The following is a 22,632-nucleotide window of genomic DNA, read 5'->3' as shown; positions in this document are numbered from 1 at the left end:
CCCTTAAAGATTTGATCACCACATTGTGTTGATGGATCCAGTTAGCAAACCATTTTTTTTGTTCACTAGATGCTATAACTGTGTGAATAATGTTTTATCCAACTGTCCTTAGCTTAATAAATCTGCCATTAACGTATATTGTCACTTTTAGGAGCTTTAATAACCTAATTTAAAAATACCACGAACTACAGATGTTTATTACATGTAGATACTTCACAGTGGTTTTCTTTGGCTGCATTTTATTTTATGATCTGTTTCTAACTGTATACAATACTGTGAGCTTGTCTATGGTGTATATAAAAAAATATTGAATTGTGTCTGTGTGTATTAGACTTGTCTCTTTACTTCACTGGGAGCTGACATAATGCAATCCTTCCCCTAAAACCAGATAGCTTTGTGTTTTGTCCATTCTGCCATTCAGAGTACGATATTTAATGGAGAAGGAAAAAAATTGGCTATCCCCATGGGCCTCTATGTCTCCCTGTGATGGTAATCCTCCACTATTCCCATAGAGTGTTATTTGGGCCCATAAAGTACACAGGGGCCTACTAACTATAAGCCATGTATGCTCATATCAACTGCAAAATGTACTCTGTTCCTTGAGGTTTCCTGAGAATACTTGAAAAGCTTCACATATCCCCAATGGCAAAAGAAAGAACTGCTTTTCTTGGTTTCTTTTATCTCAGGACAAATAACACTGGTCTGCCAAAAAAATCTTTTTTTTTTCACTCTGGTCAAGAACTTCTAGTGTTCTTTATACATTTGAGGGTGCTGAATTCAAATCTGGAAAAATAGTATTTCTATGACATCCAATTCTTGAAAGAAAGTTTAAAATGAAAAAATAAAAAACTATTTTAGAGACAAAATGCAACATATTTTTAAAATTAAGCATTTAGATTGGAAAACATTACATATTACACATATAATTGTTTACAATCAAATTTTTACTTACAAAAAATAGTCACTTGGATTTTTTTGTCCTCTTATAATTCTATTTTGGTGTCTGCTAACACTGACTTACTCTGCTGTCCACTGTAACATCTCTCCATTTGAGTGATGTCCTGGTGGAACATTCTCCATGTTCATCAGAGATCACACCCATGGAAAAAGTCAAAATGAGAGTGTAGGAAATGGATTTTTAAAGATATGTTGCACTCAAATGCTAGGTATGAAGACAGAGGTTTCTTAACTAGTTCTTCACAATTTTCTACCATTGTATTCCCAAGAAACTTATAAAGGAAAACTGTGCATTCTTTTACAGATAGCTTACCTGTTACCTGGTCAATACAACAGACAGATCAAACCAACCTTAGATATATCTGTAAAAAACATTGAAATAACAACTTTCTCTTTTTTGGACAATAAAAAGGCATCTTTCTAACCTTCTGAATATACATTCTTGCCAATTTTGAAGGAATAACTAGAGAAAAAAAGTGATTGAAAGCAAAAGGATTGTAACAAACACTTGATTTTGGGTTGTTTCCACCTCAGCTAACATTAAGAATAAGGAAGACTGCCATGTTTAGCTCAAAATATACTTCAAATAATATTCTGAGCATTAAAATACTTATGCTATGAAAAAAATGAGCAAACACATATGCACTCACTTTCCAAGCATGCATGCAATTGTTATTAAAATTAATTTGTTATCCATTACTTTACTGGAGCAGTCACAGGACTTTCAGTAGGGTTTTACAATGTCAGATGTGATTCCTGTAATTTTATATGGAATAAACCCTTGATGAGGTTTAGTGGCTGCCCATGCCTGCGACCCACAGAGCTTAGAGTTAAAAGGTCACTTGTGGCAAAGGCTCAATTGACAGAGAGAGGTAGAGCATGCAAAGATGGATGAGACAGAAGAGGAAAAAGATTAAATGTAAATGCATTTCGTGCTGGAGGAACTTTCATTTATTACTTGGCATTTCCCCTTTGGTCCCACCTTTTTTTGTGTTAAAAGGTTAATATAAAACCATTTTTATGTACTTAAAGTCTGATTTATATCCTACATACATGTACCATATACATTTATTTGATTTTAAATTAGATGAGGCAATTTCTTTGAATATTTTAGTAAAATTTAAATACATTTAAAATCTGTATTTTTTAAACAACACCCCCAATTCAAGTAATAGAAAATACTTAGGAACCAAAATGTTACATACTGGCTACAATATTATACATTACTATTTAAATTGAATCCAACCATTACGTTTACACAGGAATTATCTCAAAAGTATAATTCAAAATCTCAAACCTGAGTAATCCCGACATTGCAAATTACACATTATTATAGATGTCTCAGAGGACAAAGCCAGACACTATACTAAAATTATTTCTAGTACAAATGTCAAAATGTAGTATTTTAGCTGCTCTTCCAGCAGGATACCTTTTTTCTGTTACACAACATCCTTCCCAAAGGATAAGCCAAATCTGATAAAAATACAATGCCGACCATTAAATGATCACTGAGTAACAAAAGCACATTAACTCTATGAGGGCTGAATATTTTTTCCAAAAAACAATGGTTTCACTCAGAAATCAACATAAAACATCTGTTGCTGCATGTCTGTGGCTGCCAGTTTGTCAAGAATGTGTGGCAGGCTTGCTGTCAGGCTGTCTTCGTGTCACGGCCACAGTGCATTACAATCTACTTTCTACCTGTTATCATTGTTAAGTGTAAGTCCTCCCTGGCGAACATCGTCAGTACCACAACTAGCTAGGGACCGATCAGCTGAAGCTGGAACCTCATTTTTGCCGTTGTGTGCGCCCTGCTACTCACGCAGCGCAGGGTATCTCTGTCAAACCAATGAATCTAACTTTCTTTCTAGCAACGAGAGTCCAACTAAAATGTAATGGTTGGTTCAATCACAGTTTACAGTCGATTACCTTTGTTAACTCCTCCTTTTCACAAAAGTCGACATCAGCCCTGAAAGAGTTAATGACCAAAAATAAGCCTTAATTTGAGCTGTTTCTTTTTTAATTTCACTTATAATTTTAATGAATTAAATGAGATGACATAATATATATTAACATATCAGAGAAATACTGAGCCCCCCTCAAGGCATTACTTTTTTCATCCATCCATCCATTATCCAACCCACTATATCCTAACTACAGGGTCACGGGGGTCTGCTGGAGCCAATCCCAGCCAACACAGGGTGCAAGGCAGGAAACAACCCCTGGGCAGGGCACCAGCCCATCACAGGCATAACTTTTTTCTGATAAGTTATTCAGTAAAGCTGGTGAATATTTCATGTAGGAAACTTCCAATTACCACAAAACAATACTAAATAGTAGGAAACTTTGTAAAGCTGTGAAATGCTATATCACACCCCACATGGCTGTTACGTTGTTTCAATACTGCAGACATTTGCAGTAAACAGGCTGAAGTAAAGATAACAGCAAATAAGAAGTTCCTTTTTTCAGAGTTAGTTACTTAAACCAGGATCTCCTTTATGGAATTGTATATAACAAAATAATTATTTAAATGGACTGTAAAATGAACAAATGGGTTGCGTTATTTTACAAATGTCAGAAAAGTATAAATGCATAGATTTGGAAATAGATTTAATTGGAGCTTCTTCCACTGTAGAATTAAAAAAAAGTCACCTTTATGCACTAGATATATTTTCAAAGTAAAATATGATATAGGCTTTATCTAACCAGTAAGGAAGTAATGAATATATCATTCCTTAATGGTCAACTGAAGCCTGTAAAATATGTGTACTTATATAAAATTCCAAATAGCCTTGGATCTGTAACAAATTGGCACCAGAGCAGCTAATAAGCAAAATCAATAACTTCTGTTAAACAAACAATTAAGTATCACCAAAGGAATAAATAAATAAAAATGCCAGCTTGCCTAATTTAGACAACAAAAATTATTATTTTTTTCCTGTTCATATGAAATCTTTATTTCATCATTATTTGCTTAGTATTGGCTGCTCTACAGGCCACCAGGGAACTCTTGGTTCTGTGTTCCACCTTAACTGCTATTTTAGCTTATGGGAAACAACTATTTATTATATTTATTATTATTTTTTCTTGTTCACAGGTCAACCTTAAAGTCCCACAGACCCAGGCAACCCTATCTCCTGGAAATACATTTAACCCATAATCCACCACTCTCTTGTTTATATACTGCCAATCCTGTATCAACTGTCATGGCCCCAGCTGCCAATAACAGACCTATTGTTCACAAGTAAAAAACTAATTTTCTCAGAGCTTACACGCACAACAATGATGGACTGTGCCACCTCTTGACATTCTCTTTTCTAGGCTGGAAACAAAATCTTTGTTTAGCCAAAGACTTTCCTTGTTACTCTAAAACTGGTGTCTTATCATTGTAATTTAAGTGAGTCATTAATTTTTAATTTATTTAAGGAGCATTACTAATAGCAGTGTCAAAACCAATAATGATTACATTACAACGAATACACAACTTTACCATAAGCACACTTAGAGAACCCGTAGGTTTCAAACAGTGTCTGGATATAAAAGTTATATTAAAGAAAAAAAAGATTAAAACCTCAGTAAAATATACAAACAGGGTATAGTGAAAAGCACTGCCACCTCACAGCTACAATGTCTCATCTTCAAACTCCAGTCAAAGGCACTATCTGTGTGCAGGTTGAGGTTTTCTGCAAGTACCCTGGTTTCTTCCAAATCTCAAAGCCAGATCTATCAGATTTGTTGGCGTCTTGAAACTTGTCTAATTTCAGTAAGTGTACTCTGTGATATCAAAGATGGCTCTGGCCCTGTTCTCAGTTCCTCAAACCCCTTCATTAAACTTAGAAGTTTTAAAAATGAATGAATGGGAAAAAAATTATGCGATACCCTTCTTAAGTACTTAACCATGCTAATACTTGCAAGGCTAATAGCAGGGCATCTTCTAGATCTTGGTTAAAGCAGCCTATGTAAAATATTTAAAAATGGTTAATATTTGTGGATATTTCCATTTTAAAGGCATTTTCAAAAGAAAATATTTTAGATTTGTCCATAATAGTGTAGTGTGAAAGGAAAATGAACTGCAGGTCTTTATACCCCTAGAATTATGGCAATGCACAGTAAATATAAGAAAATTTACTAATTCCAATACAGGGAAAACTCAAAGTAACAAAAGTATGTAACTAAAAAAATACTGTAAACACCGTAATTGTATTGTGTCTTACCAATTTACTCACCTAACAAACTGCCCAAAAGTACTATTAATACTCTTTTTATTGGCCCTTGCATCTTATTCTCCTGCAGTGAACCTGTGTGGAACCTTTTCTTAAGACTCTACATTCATCTTACCTCTGACCTCTGATTTTGGTAATTTTTGGTAAACATTTGGTAATGTTTTCGGCTAAATCCCTGAATGACTTACAAGGTCAGGTGTGTCCTGCTTTGCTTACAAAGACACCAGACTACTTCTCTCCTTAATGAACCTTGCTGCCCCCAAACCCTAAGCAGTCCACTTATCTTGCACCCTGAGCCCTAAATAATCCATAAAGAGACTCCAAGTAAGATTCTGACAGTTTTTTGTTTAGCTGCCTTACCCATGACCATTTCTAGTGGTGACTCCCCCCTATCCCTTCAAGGCCTCTCATTCTCACCTCAGTGTGTCATCAGCAGGTTATGTGAAATCTTGTATACTATGTGAATCTGTTAAGGTTATTCCCAGGCTGCCTTTCTCTCTTCTCACTCTTCCTTCCTCTTTTCTATCCCTCCCTTGCTCAGGTGGTGCAGGAGGTTTCAGTTTCAGAGCAGCACAAATGACACTGTCCATGATATGCTGGCATCAGAAAGTATTCTGCCAATGACAGTATGATTCTCTCTCTATTGCCTTTAGTAGAGTGTTATCTGGGTCTATACCTGCCCCCAGGCCATATGACTGGCTTCCTTATACTTATCAACCTCTTACATTTCATTTCTGTTTACATTCACATTTATTTGCTTAGCAGATGACTTTATCCTAAGAAACTAGCAAATGAGGTCAACATATTCAACTGAACATCAGTCTGGGGTACTGTTTGGGAGCAGGTTTTACAAGTCATGGTTACAAAACTGATTATCACAAGTAAGAATTCAAAATTCAAGCTATTTACAATTTCTAAGTTACACATCTTAATAGTTAATTTCAGCTGAGCAGGAAACCACCAAAAACAGGAGTCTTCAAATGCTTCTTAAACACATTGAGGGAGTCAGCATTTTGAACAGAGGGGGGCAGTTTGTTCCACCAGGCAAGCATAACACATGAAGAGTTTGGATTGATATTTGATACCACACAGAGGTGACATCACCAGACACCATTCAATAGCAGATCTGACTGTTTGAGAAGAAGCATAAGACCTCGGTAGTATCTCCATATATATATATAGGTGCTGTGATCATTTGATTACTCTGTAAGCAAGCAGCAGACCTGACTGTTTGAGAAGAAGCATAAGACCTCGGTAGTATCTCCATATATATATATAGGTGCTGTGATCATTTCATTACTCTGTAAGCAAGCATCAATGATTTCAACTTAATATGTGCCACTACAGAAAGCTAATGTAGTGATCTGAAAAGTGAAGTGACATGTGCCCACTTCTGCTGGTTAGACACCAGATGTGCCGCTGCATTCTGAATCATCTGCAGCTGCTTGGTGACACATTCCACTGCTCTTACCAGCAGAGTGTTGCAATAGTCCAGACATGGCAAGACCAAACCCTGGAGCCGGAGTTGTGCTGCATAATATGTCAGATATGTTCTGACCTTGCAGATATTGCTATCTAGAGATCCCTCACAATGAACACTACCCTAATAAAGCTGGTTAAAACATTTTATATTTTTAGTTTAAATTGCTCAGTCAATTTTGTAACCCACTTTTCCAGTTCTGGGTCTTGTGGGAGCCAGTGTCTATTCTGGCCCTATTGAGCAAAGAGAGGAAAACAGCCCTGGAAAGGTTGCCAATCCATCATATGGCACATGCACCAAACATTAGTACTGGACCAATTCAGATTCACCAGTTCTTTGGAAGATTAAGAAATTCAGACATTGGCGGAATATACACATTATTGAGTATTTACTAATTTAATGGTGGTTACTGACCCTGAGAATGTACAAAGCTAAACTAATGAGAGTCCTAAAATGAAAACACAGTGCAGAGATTTTTTTTTAGTTTTAGAATATATTAAATTAAACCTAATTGAAACAAACCTAAAATGCAATTTGAGATATTGAAAATGAAAACTCAGACTACTGCATACATTGCTCTAATTTCTATATTTCAGATTACTTATAAAGCAAAACAGACAGAACCATAAAGCTAGTGGAACAAATGCTGTTTAAAACCATGTACCTAATCCTGGTTTTATGTACCCATCACTACACAAGTCAAAAACATCTTGGTGATTAAAAGAAAAGTTTAACAATAAGACAATTACATTTTCACAGTTTTTGCTCACATGCCATTTTTCAAAGTAAAGATTACCACTGGCATAAAGGATAAATATATTTGCTCGGTTTAAAACTTCTACAGGCTTTTAAGTTCCAATGACAAATCAGGGATAGCCACATCATTAGTATGCTGTATTGAATGCAATGAAGAACACCACTAATACCAACTTCACTTCATAAAGCTATTGCTGTTAACCAAAAAAATGACTACGCCAAGGTTCATATAATTTTTGAGGCTTCACAGACTGGCTGTGCAGAAACAGTAATATAGAAAAAATGGGAAAAATGTATTGGGTTTGTACAGCGTAAACTGCTGCCCAATATAACATAACAGGGAAAATTACCTAATCCCAACACTATCAGCCAAATGCTCAAATGATTGTGCTCTTTAACCACAATGTATCTCCGCTTTAGCTGCCGAGTACATTTATTATTTGACAGCTGTTCAATTCACACAATAACACTCTGTGGAAGCAACTGACATTCTGTTAATATCTATAAATATTTTTCTCACTAAAAAGAAAGAAATATAAGATGTTATTCAGTATATAATAAATTGTCAGTTTTAGCCAAAAATGTTTATTTACTTCTCTTGTTAATTCTATAGATTTTTAGTTTATTTTTATTACCTCAACATACATTTTATTGACAGACCACTTAATAGAATACTAAACATTAACCACACCTGCACTGCTTATACAATATTAATCTAAGTGTTATGTATATTCTTCTTAACTATTATATGCTATATTGTTTACCAAAATTGTTCCTTAAACATGGAAATAAAATGAAAGTATGTATTCTGAAGTGCAAGCCCAGTCTAAATTCTTTAAATTAAATTTTAAAAATCTCATTTTATTTTATATGTTCATTTTTTACTTTCACTATTTTCTTTGAAAGATAGAAAATATTATCTTGAGTTAGATGGGAATTTGCCAATAGTGAACATTTTTTCTGTTTTAAAGTTACAAGGTACTACAAGCTATGGACAATACACTGGAAATTGAAGCATCAATCTTCACTGCAAGAATACATCAAAGCCAGCAGTATCTCTAAATGAAAACTTTACCTTATTTTGTTGGGGACAATGACAACTATGATTACTCTATTTAATGACGTTTGCTATTGTTTATTCTTCAATTTTTCACATACTTGAGCATTTTTGTGAATATTCTGAAATATGCCCCACCCCACAAAACAGAGTACATCTCAATAACTGAAATCTAGCAGGCAACTTTCCCTTTATTTTTATATCAGGCACACTATACAGTATTTAAAGACAATTATTAAATATATACTCATTTTCATAATTTAAGTGTGATGTGATGCATGCTTTCAAAAACATTGCAATGAAATCAACAAATAAATAAAGCAAATACTGGAGTTTATTGATTTGCTTACAATAAGGATGAAAAGGAATAGAAGTGTGATAGCCATTAATCTTCATCTGATGACTTTCATGTGTTTTTGTGATTACTTTTATCAGTAGTAAGATTATTATTATTAGTAGTAGTAGTAGTAGTAGTAGTAGTACTACTACTGTAATAATATTAATCAATTTTCCAAATCCACCTAACCCAAATTCATTGTTGCCAAGTTTGATATTTTATTACCAGTGGCAGCAGTACTATTGGTTATTGATGATCTAAAAAGATATACAAAGGTGTAATCACGTCCTGAGGTATAAAGACATCTCTAAAAGATCTTTATATTAGATAGATAACCCCACCATATTCAATTATTGACTTCACCAGGATGTTTTAGGCAAAAATTGCCACAGACAAAGATAACCCGGGGAGTTGTTTATCTGCTTTAACTTGATTGTCAGTTTTTAACCTTATATGCACCAACTCCATTTGAATAGGAACCGCAGAAAATGTGGATAAAATTCAAATTGAGAACGGAAAGAGAGCAATTAGCGTTTAAATTTGTGTAAACATTATGTAATCTTTGACTAAAAGGCATATTTTAAACTCATAAGCATTTTTTTCGAGTATTCCTTTTTGAACTTTTTCTTGATAATCTGTAGAAAGTCTGTGATGTCACCGTCATCAAAAACAAGCAAAAGAAGTAAATGGTTCTTATCTTACGCCATTTGATTTGAAACTAAAAAAGCGCAAGGTGTCTTGCATTGTTTTCCTGCCACACATGTGGGCAGTATTCTAGAAATGTTATTGGAATTGCCTATTTCGCAATCATATTCAATAGTACACAGCGAAAAGCGTCATTTCCCGGTTCCAATCAGCCTTTCTTTAGACGCAGTTTTTGTGCAATGTAGACTCCGTTTTGCCCCTTTAAAATATGAATATTTGCGTGGAAAGAATTTAAATGACTCCGGGATTGAAGCAGATGAATAACCGTGGCGCATGCACATTCACAAAGACATGTTTGCAGAATAATGGCACTGAGTGATAACCACTTTCAGGCTGTTCATAACAAACCGACCAGAGATCAGTTCGGATGGGCACTCAAAAATATTTCAGGCAATATACGCGCGCACACACGCGCGATCTTTAATAAGTTCAGCAGGTGCTGGACCTCTCTCTCCACGTTTCCAACTCTGCCTTCATCAGTTATCTGGCTAGCTATCAATTAAACGAATGTAAGCAATAACATCACATGCTTGACATGCTCGTTTTTTGAAAGGCTTTCTGTAAGTAACCACATAGAATATAGATACTACCAAAAATGCGTAACGATACAACCGTTCAATTCCCTTTGGACTTGTAATGTATAGGAAGCTAATATTTTCAGATTACCTGATTGGAAGCCGGAAAACCGTACATCCTCCAGCGAAGATCGTTTAAAGAATCAAATAAATCAGACCTCTTCGGTTGATCGGTGTTCACCTCCTTTTTTCATTTCTATCTCGTAGACCATTACACTTGGGACTGTTAAAACTGTTCAGCCGCAACAATGAAAGAGGGAGAGAAGAATCGAAGGGGAGGGGTCTCGAGCGGGATGGGTTCTCCGTAGTTTTTAAAAAGCATTTAAGTACGTAGTAGCAGTTCTCGGGTTCCAAGAGAGTCTACCTGTCACATCCTGGTCGCCCCTCCACACTGATCACTTGCCCGCCCCCTAGGAAAGGCCAAGTTGAGATGCTTTCTGATACGTATTAGCGAGGTACAATAAAATGATGGCAGTGGTATAGGAATGCGACAGATTGCGAATGCGTCCGTATCCATACGTCTCCCTTCCCAGCAAAATTAGGAAATCGGGCACGTCTTTACTGTCTTGAAGTATAAACGTCAAGACCCTTGATGCTTTTACCCCCGCCTTTTCCCACTATATCTAAAACACATTTGCAGAGCAGTAAAATGTAATTAATTTACATGCCAGAATTATCGAAATGATTCAAAACATAAAATATGTCTGAATGAATGCTGGGCAATCCTCTTTAAAACAGTGATGGCAGAATATAACTAAATAAATACAATGGTGATTTCTAAGATGGCATATTTTGTAATATGTATTATTGATAAATCTTCCTTAGAACCCCTTCAAAAGGATGTTGTCATGTTGGGTATAGCTATTCAGTTATTCCACTCTTTACAGTCGACTGGTGAACTGAAAAATATCACGGCGTTTGCCTTTTTATTCACCGTTTTAATCCGCAGCCTGTGACTCCCATCCTCTTCTATGCAACATTCTGTTCAACACCCGTGGCCAGATCTCTGGCTACCTGTAGAAATTATGTCACGCACACACAAACACGCACGCACGCGCACACTCGCGCGCGGCAACTCTCTAAAACACACATAATACTGTCACGTTTTAGCTGTCGAGCGTCTCCATTTCTAACCATTTCCTTTTTTCACTGCTATGTGCTGCTGATCCATGAATTGAGGTGGATATTTCTAAAAGCCTCATATTTTCCCTCTATTGATTATCGAGGCTTGTCAAAATATTTGACACTGGTGAGATTTTATTTGTCCTTTTTTATTTTGGCTTCACAGCGTAAGCAGGTATACTCGGTTGGAAACCAGCAATGTCAGTTGTCCAACAGACAGCCTGCTTTTACTGAATACAGAATTTACTGTATGTTTAATACAAATGGTTAATAGCTAATAACGTTTGATTTGTTTTACTGACGTGTGAAGTTTTCTACCATTCAGGAAAGTGTTAATTCGTGGCAATTAAAAATTCCTTGTTTTTCTGCTTTTCTATATGTTCGTTTTTGTTCAATTTTTGTTCGGGGATCTACATGATGGCCGTTTTGAAAGTAATAACGAATGTGAAGAGTATGTTCTGTGTATGTGGGAATATCAGTGAGCGAGAGTGCCATGAAATGCGCTGCGTCACGTCCAGGGCTGGTTCTTGCCTTGCTCAAGAAGCTTCCTGGATAAGTTCAACTCCTGGGATTCTGCACTGGATAAACCCATTTTATACAATGCGTTTAGTGCAAAAAGTAATACTACACTATACTGCATAGGCGTCCCGGTATTTCCTAACATTTTGTATTAGGTGGTATTCTGTAACGCGAGTCTGCATGCATGAATGAAGTTAGCAAATGCATATATGCTTTCTATTATCATTTATAATCTCACCAAATGCAGGGCCTGTGTGGCCTCCAGGCTTCTAAAGACGTACTAGTTATGTAGAGTGGAGACTCAGAATTGGTTCGGACTCACAAAGGGTGCCAAGCGATGGACTGACGTCAGTTGCTATTGGGATTGCTAAAATATTAAGATCTGTTACAGCTTAATAGTACAGTCTTTCATAATTTCACTTAACACAAATAATCACGCAGCCCAGTTTTGAATTGGTATTAAAATATGGGATTTATATAAGTTATTTGTAATGATCAGTAAAAAAAACACACTTTTTTATACATACCAAAAAGCAGAATCTTTCTTGCATGTAACAGAAAATGCATTATACATTTTGTATAAGTGTCACAAACTATTAACTAGTGCGGTAACTCTTACCAGTTCTAGAATAAAATGCCGGCTAAATCATTGCAACATTGGCACTGCATGTTAACATCAAATATTTAGATGTGTATCCAAATGTGTCTTGATTATGGTCAGTATTTTATTCTTTTATGCGAAAAGCTTCTCAGATTGAACATTAAGAACATTACAATCTGCCCTGTTCCTTATTTTTTGAGGAACAAATCAAACAAGATGTTATCATCAACAGATGGCACATTTTAGAGAAATGAACCTCATCAATCAGCTGTGTGGGCGTTCGGTATGAAAGCGTTTGCGTTGAACACGCGTAGTATGCCCGTTTACAAGGTATAATGATGTGTGAAATACATAAACATTGAAATCCACTTAGCTTACTGTAGGGAAAGAGGTACAAAGGCTTCAGTATAGTAACGTAAAATGAGGGATTAAGATCTAAACATAAATTGTTTATGCAGTTATGTCAACAGGTTCTGTACAATGGAGTTGAGAAATGTAAATGAAACGGGACTGTATTACGCATACCCAGTTTAATTTTCGACAAGTAAGATTAGCAAATAATTTTATTTCCGTATTTCAGTTTGCAGTTTTCTTTTTAAACAGAACAGATAAACTTGCATGTGGTATGACATATCTGTTTAGAGAATGTGCAAATGGGTGATGTGCATAATGTTCTAAGAATTATTTACCTCACAACTGCCTTATATACCGATCATAGCTGATATTCCTTATTGGACGCGTATGTCCAGTTTCTAAGTTTTTGCTGCGTTTTTTTGTTTCCTTACAGTGCTTACTTTTCCTGTACCGTTATTTTTACAGACCTGCGCATTCAAGCCTGCAGACTCTTATCACTGAATGCCTCATGGAATTCGTTTCTCTAAACCAGATAAGAGCAACAAAGCTGGTGATAATGCCCTGCCAAATATTAGACGTCTCGCTTGGACAAAAAATATCTGCCCTACATGCTTTGGGAAGCACACACACACTGACTTTAATCATTTGGCTAAAGATGTATTAAGCGTATTTTTAGGATATCGTTGCACACATGTCTCTCTGCACGGCGAAATGAACTGTCTAAAATTGTCAATGACTGAAAATTAAACGGGGGTTTCCTTCTCAGCATACAGGAGATATAGTGCGCTCGCCTAGGCATACACTTCCGCAAGGGTTTATCATTTACTTTTTTGTTGAAATCTATTCATGATGCATGCTAATCACTGACTCATATTACATGTGGTTTATTATATACAGATGTGTTAGGTAACATCTGTACATGGTAAAATGTCGTTTGTATTCCCTATATCACACATTTATCATCTGAAATACATAACGCCGTGGCTTTACATCAACAGAAATGAATATTTTAAGCAATGCAGTCTCGCCAATCCTTTTCACAAAATGAGCAATATTGTTTGCAAATCCCAAAGCATCAGTTGACCCTCCCGACTCCCCCCCGCTTCCCACTCTCCTTACACATACGTGCCCGTAAACACACAAACACACAGCAGCGATCAAGTGCTGCCTGTTTCAAAGGGGGAAAAGGCTGTTGATTCTTATTTCGATTGAGACGTGTTCTTAAAAACGATAAAAATCATAACATCTTGAAACTAAAATGACATAAAAAAGTACCTGTGTTAAGCGTGTGTTGCTCAATTGTCTTCAGATTCGCGTCATTTGCTTGTATGCATTGGATAGGTTTCCTTCTGTGGAAAATCTTTTTTTTAATAATTCTTTTGTATAACACACTGGGGAGGCGCGGAGCTGTTTCGGTGTTTTTTCCAGACAAGCAATCGCGAATGCTGGCAGTCTTGAAGCATGGTGCATTTTAAATGCATTTCTCAAAGAGGGTTAAAGATCGCAAAACGCCTCATTCATAGCTTATTGATAAGTCTGTTTCGTGTAACAGTTCGACGTCTTGAGCGCTTATCACCAGCTGGTGCCAGCAGAAATCCTTCTAATTTATGCAATCGTCTCGCTAAAACTGAAAATTCATTTTACTTCTTTCTCTCTCCCTCACAGATTTGCTTCTCAATGGCTAAATTCGAGCAACATTATATATTTGCATCTCTCCTCGAGTGGTAGGGCAAAGGTGGGGCGGGGGTGGGCGGGGGGTTTGGGTTGTGCTTTTGTGGTAGGAGAAGAGGTGCTGTGGATAGTAAGGGGCTGGGGTTTTGCCTTATGCTTCATGATTAATGTTGCTGTCTGTGATGTTTTTGGTAGAAGAAACAAGTCACGGAGCGAATGCGGAAACACTATATATCACATCTTATCTTCCTGTCTCCAACTTACGCCACAAGAATCACCGTCAATGTTCTCATTTTCGCCCTTATTCTGTACAGTGAAATAGGAGTTGGTTCGTTTTGTCGAATTATTTTTCTTACTCACTTAAAGTCAGCGGAATAGAAGACTTCAAATAGTTGGAATGTGCACGTCTATATAGAATGACATATTGAATCGTACAATAATAATCCAGTCATCTATTCATATAACCTGCTCTATATGTAACAATAGACTGGGCGCATGGGAGGAATAAACTATGGACGGGATGCGTACACAAACGCTTACCTGGAATTTCTGATCATCTTAATACAAACAATTGTGGAATGTGGAAAGAAATTCAGAAAGGCTGGGAAATGCCCAGGTGCGTACCCGGATTTGTACCTAGGTCATTGAGGCAGTGCTTTTCACACCTGTTATTATGGCTACTTTAGCAAAATTTCGGTGGGCCCGAAAGCCTTCAACCAATATATGAACGGTTGAAAATGTCTTTCATATATGTACTTTTTTAGATGACTCGCTCAGGTTCACCAGACAAGTCTGTGGCAAGAACTGAAAATGCGATATTGTGGTTTGAAGTTCAACTACCTAACTACTATTTCAAGTTGCCAACCAAAATAAACATAAACAGGAGTCATTGTTTAGAACTTGAAATTCTCAAAATGTGTAACAAGTCAATACAAAATAAATTACATTTTTATAAGACTAAGTATTTTCTTTACCACCTCTCATCGTCTCGAGTTTCTATTACATATCAAAACCAAACGTGCGGTTTCAGAACGCTGGAAAGCTCCCAACTAGCATTGCAGACGCCTACTTTTTATTTTGCTTGGATTACCTTTCTCCTGGCTTCAGTGTTAGACGATGGAAACCGAGAATAAGGTAGATTATTTATTACTAAATCGCCATCATAAGAGAGGTTGCAAGTTAATCATTCTTAAATAGTAATTTTGACACTCCGAGGATTAAGGGATTTTAGCCTTCTGACCAGACTGTGCGCTCTCTTAACTGAGAAAGGTTCATTTCTGTCGACAGATGCTGTGCTACTACACCGATATCAAACAACTTAACTCCCGCTCAGAGAACAATCATTTGCACTTACACTTAGTCATTTAACTTTTATCTTGCAGGCTAGTCACTGGCCTTAGTTTTCTTTTAAGCAGAGTCAGTTTTCATTTTAAAAATAATTCAACACTTGTGTTATGTTATAAGTACACCTGTTTTAGCAGTAACCTTGATAAGCTGTAGCAAATGCTATTATGTATGTATCCTTTGATGCTATCTAAAAAGTATTTTTAATGTCAATTAACTTCCATCCATCCATTATCCAATCTGTTTTATCCTAACTACAGGGTCACAGGGTTCTTCTGGAATGGATTTAGTATTATATAAAAATTCCACTTAATAGTCTAAAAATTAAATAAAATAATGGGTTTTCCTTGGGCCATTGAGAGCTATATAATTGCACAATTACTTGCACTTTTTCTTAAATTGATACATTAAGTAAACCAAAAAAGCTCAAAAATGATTATATTTATTTTTGTAGCACCTCTTACACTAACCATTAATACAACATGTTTTACAAAGAAAATGATAGCATATCAGAGAAAACTTTATTGTAGTGACAGAACATGACATTATTATAATTATAATAATATAATTATTATTTTGTCTAAGGTATATCCATGCATTCAGCTATGCATTTTTAAATTATTTTTTCCTGGTCACAGTACCAGGGATAGACATAACCTAAGCATAAATTAACATTAGAATGTCACTGGATTTTGAGTGTTAAGTTTTAGGTCCCATGAGAAATCCATGTAAACACTAGGGACAAAATTGAAATTCTTCATATAGGCCATCCTAATTCAATGTTGGACTTGCAGTCAAGCGATAGTAATATTTTAGTATGCATTCTAAAGAATTAAATGAATTAATTTAATGCTTGAACTTTACCCAATTATTATTTTAAAAAGTCTAGTCTATTATGTGATTTTGCAGCATGCAGCTTTTGGAACATCAATATATCTCATTAAATAAAATGATTTTCAATTGTTACTTTTTCATATTAATGATTTTGGGTTTCTGTCAGCTCTACAAAGACTTATAACACTAACACATTTTGATTAGTATGTAAAATTTGTCAAAGTTTTCATCTGCTGAGACAGATTTATATTTTAAGAGTTCACTTTTTTATATGTCAGCATTGATACAGAGCCCTCATTTATTCAATTTGTGACCTTACTCTTTCTTATATATGCTTACATCAACCCAGAGCTAATTCAGACAGATACACAGAGAATATCATCACATGCCTTGAATGTGGTCTCCACCATTTGAAAGGTACCATCCAGAATTGTGTGCTTACGAAAAATAAATAGAAAATACAATGGCCTAACAGTGTGCATTTGGGCAGTGAAAGGAAGCCAAAGACCATAGAGGAAGCCCCAAAAAACCCAAGTTTGAAAATACAAATTTCACACTGAAAGTACCCTATCTGGTAACAGTCTGGGGTTCAAGCTCTTTGAAGCAGGACTGTTCCATCCTTGTGTTGCCATGGAACACAATTTGGGATTCTGAGCTGGTAGCTGCTATTACCTGGCACAAGTAATAACATGATTGCTGTTACAATGAATAATAAAGACAATATGAGACAATATGAAAAATGAGGGTTTAGCCACTTACCTTACCAACAGACCAGCCACCTCATACAGCACCACAATGTCTGTCAAAGTTACTTTCCCTTAGGATAAATGAATCACAGGTCGACCTAGGCCACAGAAGCACAATGTTTGTCAGTCTTGTCTTGGAATAACAGACCACCTGTGTGTTAATGGAATGAAATTGCTCACGTGTAACAAAAGCAGCTTAATTCTTGTAGGCATCCTTATTACTCTATGAACACAGCAAATTGTTTGACACTGCTGCAAATTGTCTTTTTATGTTGGTAAAAACCTGTTATGTTTTATGTATGGGCACACATACCATACAAAAACTGAATGTAGCACCTTGATGGTTGGTTAATTGCTTTCAGCACAGCTGGCATAATGGAGTGAAGCTTGACTGAGATATTCCTGACTGGTGAGCTAATTCCCTTAGAAGGAAAAGCAAGAAACCGATAAAAACTGACCAAAAACCAAGAAAATTTTTCAGTGCAAATATGCAGCATTGGCCCTTTAAAAGGGACTAAAATACACTGTACATTGCATTCATCACTTTTGAGGTTTAATATGTTTGTCATATCAATGCACATTATAATAATGGCACAGTGATATTAAATAATATATTTATGAGTCACCGTTTAGCTGGTTTGGCTGCATTTTCCTACTTCATCATGCGTGATATCATTTACAAGTTTCTCCGAAATGTTGTCTATGCATAGGTTACAGTTGCCCCGAATATATGCATGTCCTCTTGTCAGGTGTTCTTTTAATAATTCTAACATTTGTTGTGTACACACATTTCAAACCACTTTTTTGTGCATATACAAGCTTTACAAATGAGGCCCCTGTAGCAAAGAGACTGCTGTGATAACTACTCTACCATCCTGCACAGATCATCAATTGCAAAACAATCAACAGGTCAGGTCCAGTGGGAGAGCATGCACTGGTACAGCACCCACCATATGACAAAACAGCTCGGGATCCTGGTTGGCAACCCCCCAGGCAGACCCTCCAGTCCAGTCCCACCATCCAGAAGTGACCCTCTATCTGCTGCAGCCAAGTGTTACACGGGTGTTCCCTTGGCCTGGGTGAGCCACTCAGGTCCTCAACAATGAGGATCCTGTGAGCTGGATCACCCTCATGGAATCGCACTACATGGCCGTAGTGCTGTAACTGACACTCCCTCATAATGTAGTAATGTGCCTCATTTGGGACTCCATGAGCAACCGCTCATTCGACACAAAGTCAAACCAGTGGTACCCAAGGATTCTCCGAAGGCACACAGTACAGAAAAAGTCCAGTCTTCGTCTCAGGTCACTGGATAGCAAACATGCTTTGCAACCATATAGCAAGACAGGAAGCACCAGAACTCTAAGACTTGGACCTTCATCCTTTTACATAGATATCGGGAGCGCCCAGTGACCTCATGACGCCCCATGCTCTCCCAGTCCATCTACTGACTTCAAAGGAAGAGTTCAGCAGAGACATGAACATCACTGCCGACATAAGTAAAACTCTCTTTACAGACAGACACACTACTGATGGCTGTGCCTAAGAGGTCATTAAAGGCCTGGATCTTGGTTTTTATCCAGGACACTCAAAAGCCCAGACACTCAGACTCCTTGCTCAGTCTCTTGAGAGCCCTGATAAGAGCCTCCATTGACTCTTGAAGATCACAGCATCTTTAGCAAAGTCAAAATCAGTGAATCTTTCTTTGCCAACAGATATCCCACAGCTGCTGGACCCCAAGACCTTGCCCAACACACAGTCCATGCAAGCATTGAACAGAGTAGTAGCAAAAACACACCCCTGATGAACCCCAGAATCAACTGGGAAAGGTTTTGGAGGTTCTTCCTCCACTCTGCACAGCATTCACAGTACTAGTGTACAGTCCGGCCATGATGTACAGCAACCTTAAGGGGATCCCAAAAAGTCTGAGGATATCCCACAGGGCAGCTCGATTAACTGAGTCAAATGCTTTACAAAAACCAAAAAATGCTGCAAAGAAACTCTGCCAACATTTTCGCTTGCGCTACATGAAAACCTTCAGTGCCAGGATACGGTCAATGGTAGACTTCTTAGGCGTAAAAAAAGACTGCTCTGGTCATTGGTAGGTGAGCAAGTAATCACAGTATTGAGAACAACACTAGCAAGGACCTTTCCTGGCTCTGAGAGCAGTGTTATCCCCCTGTAGTTGCTGCAATGCAGGCGATCACCCTTCCCTTTCCAGATAGGGATGACAAGTCCCATTTTCCTGTCAGTTGAGATGATGCTAGTCTCCCAAATGGAAGCAAAGATTGTTTGCAATGTCAGGAGGACAGCCTTACCACCAAACTGGAGAAATTCACCCCAGATACCACTCAGCTGGTCCACCAGCTGTGCAAATTAGAAGATCAGCCTCAAAAACCATGGACCCATAGATATCTAATGCCCTAGCCGGAGGATCTCGTCACCTTTAAACAGCTGGTCGAAGTAGCCAGCTCAGCGGGTCACAACTGCAGTGTATTCCGTAAAGACCATTCCATTAGCCATCCTGACTGCGACTCTCCGAGGAACAGATTTGAATGTGCCTAATGCTTCAATTCCTCTGTAAGTAGGACATGGGTCACTAGACCATAGATGGTGTGTCACTTGCCTCCACAAACTGTGTGCAAACTCATCAGAAACAGCCTGATCTTGGAGTCTGTACAGGTCCAGCCTCATTTTCCTAAAAGGTGGTAACCTACTGGACCTAAGCTGAATCTTTAGAGTAGCAACAACAAGCCTCTGGTCAGAATTCACAAACTAGATACTTCTGTGGAACCTGCAGTTTTGTAAGAGCCTCCAGTGTCTACCCACGTGGATGTGAATGATCTGCTTCACCACACCACCAGTATTGGAGTACCAAGTCCAACAAATCAGCTAAGGGCACTGGAACCAGGATCCAGCAATTCACAGCTCCTGACCTTTTATAAAGTCAATGAACATGGAGCCACTTTCACCACAGTCACCAGACCCATGAGGACCAAGACAATCCATAAAGCCAGCCCTGCAAGTTCCAGTGGTTGCAATGAAGTCACCCATGACCAAAGGAGTGTCACCTCTTAGGCACCCATCAACCACTGAGTGAAGTTGCAAATAAAATGCCTCCCTCACCGAGACATCTCTCACCATGGTAGGAGCATACACTGAGACAACAGAGAAGATACCCAGAGAGTTCCATAATCTAAGTCTCATAATACACTTGTTGAAAAGAGAGACATCAGACACCACTGGAAGAAGCCAATCCGCTACATCAACAGCTACTCCCTGAGTATGACAGCCATCAGAGCGACCACACCAATAAAAGGTGTACCCACCTACAGAGATCTGGCCAGTCCTAGTACTGCCACTGAAATGTGGAGTTTATGCTGCTCCTCTGACAGCAGAGGAAGATGATCATCATGCTGGAGAGACAAGACATTCCATGCACCTACTCAGATTGGTAGCCCCAAATTGGGACCTGAGTGCTGCCGTTCTGCAAGCAATGCCTCAGCACCACACCAATACTGATCTCCGAAAAGCCTGACGCCATTGGCTTTCCGACAGTTTTGACTCTTTTAGGGATGGGGCTTCCGAGGGCTTTCCCCAAACCCCTTCATAATGCAAGCAGCCTTCCTATGGGCGGCTGCAACAGAGCTACTCCTGCAGAGAACAGAAAGGAGTCCTTTCTGTCATCTCAGAGCTGTGTGAAGTTTTTTTGTGGTAGCTGGTGTGCCAATCCTGCCACCAACCCCCACGATTTCCCTGCAGGTTGGAAGCCGGATGCAGTTTAACATCATACCCAGGAGATATCAACCACTATAGAAAATCAATCAAACATTATATTACCAAAATAAACTAATAAAGGTCAATGTTAGAATAGTATCTGAAGGTAGAAATACAAAATTACAGAATGTGAATCCTAAAACACAAAAAAAGAAAGAAAAACAGTTTCAACACTTTTTGTGTACTGTAAAAGTTGACAAACTAAACTAAGCTAGCCTATCAGTTTCCCATTAACCCTTCTAATACTCAAACACACACAGAACTATTTATGAAAGTATCCAGTAAAGACAGTAAATGAGACAGCTATATGATAAACTAAATATACAAAAAGTGACTAATGGTAATGCATTAGGCACTGCCATACCAGTAACTGTAGCATGAGTAAGAAATACTAATATGATAGATCTTGGAGCTTGTTTTAAATGCATAGAATAATAAAAAATACTGCATATTCATTGTTAACTAATTTAAGAGCTCCATCTCCCAAAAGAAAAGGTTTATGAAAGATAATTTTACCAAATGTTATAAGCTTGAATGAAAGATTATTAATTTATTTCTAAAATTAACTGGAAGTAAGTTGTAAGAATTTCAATAACTGAAGTTTTGAGATTATACAACCCCATTCTTTTCCTAATACATTGCTTATATTGTAGACATATTTTGGAGGCAAGAAAGGTTTGGATTGACTAAAAATAAAGTATTACAGAAATGTACATTGATATTTGTTATGCATGATAGAAATGGTAAGTCACAAAAGCAGAAAAAGTAGAAAAAAGAATAAGGTTGGGAGAATAAAGTCTTTCAATAAGCTTTTCTGAAATAGGAGTCTTTAAGCATGATAAAACATATTTCAAAATTTCAACAAATGAACCAAGTGTTTAATTATAAAAAAAGCCAAATATGTAGTTGGAGTAACTAAACCTGGATTAATACCTTTTGAAATTTTTACAGAGCAAATTTATTCACCGTCGGGCGCATCATGTGTTTAGCACCAATACACTAGGCTATATGGCTGAAAACAAATTCCATTCCCTAAATCTATATGGCCATATCCATAACTAAACAAATTGGAAAATGTAGACATGGCATAACATTCAGCTAAATTCAAGGACTATGCAGGCACTGAGTTCAGTAAGTCTAGAACCATCTAATTAAAAAAAACTTAAAATTAATACCTTTTTAATTATTTGCTTAGTAATTTTCATGAGGGGGAAGTTGCAAAACTATTCAGTTATGACAAATGGTAGGGAATAACAGAAGTGAAAGGCAAAAATCATTATAGTGACTATTATGGATACCAGTTGAATGTGGCACTCTGAAGTTAAATTATAGGTGAACAGATTTTCAAAGTCCCAAACTGGAATACTTGCGTAGCATACATGCCCACACATAAAGCCCACCCTCATTTTTTTAATGGCTGCATTATCTCACGATCATTAGAGACAGATCAGAGCATGAACAAATGAACATATAGGAGTCCACAAAGTGCTTGAAGTAGAAACAAATAAATTCTATTTTATTTTAATCTTTTTGACAAATGGACTTTTTCAAATAGAGAATGTCTTTGTGGACTG

At 37.2% G+C, this 22,632-nt stretch overlaps 1 protein-coding gene across 4 annotated transcripts in view; it reads right to left on the bottom strand.

Annotated features, from left to right (window-relative positions):
* chrm2a (cholinergic receptor, muscarinic 2a) overlaps nt 1–14,323 on the bottom strand; it is a 656,161-nt gene extending 641,838 nt beyond the window's left edge. For 3 of the 4 annotated variants that reach the window (XM_039769949.1, XM_039769951.1, XM_039769952.1), the window contains exon 1: nt 13,962–14,323. The gene's annotated coding sequence lies outside the window, so the exon portion shown is untranslated. Of the gene's footprint in view, nt 1–10,181; nt 10,283–13,961 lie in introns of those variants that run through there. The other variant, XM_039769950.1, reaches the window with a different exon arrangement.
* Between the last annotated feature and the right edge of the window lie 8,309 nt (nt 14,324–22,632).

This window comes from Polypterus senegalus, chromosome 11, assembly GCF_016835505.1.
Source record: "Polypterus senegalus isolate Bchr_013 chromosome 11, ASM1683550v1, whole genome shotgun sequence".
Classification (NCBI taxonomy): Eukaryota; Metazoa; Chordata; class Cladistia; order Polypteriformes; family Polypteridae; genus Polypterus; species Polypterus senegalus.
Note: the sequence above shows the minus strand (reverse complement) of the source record. Positions and strands in the feature narration are given on the sequence as shown.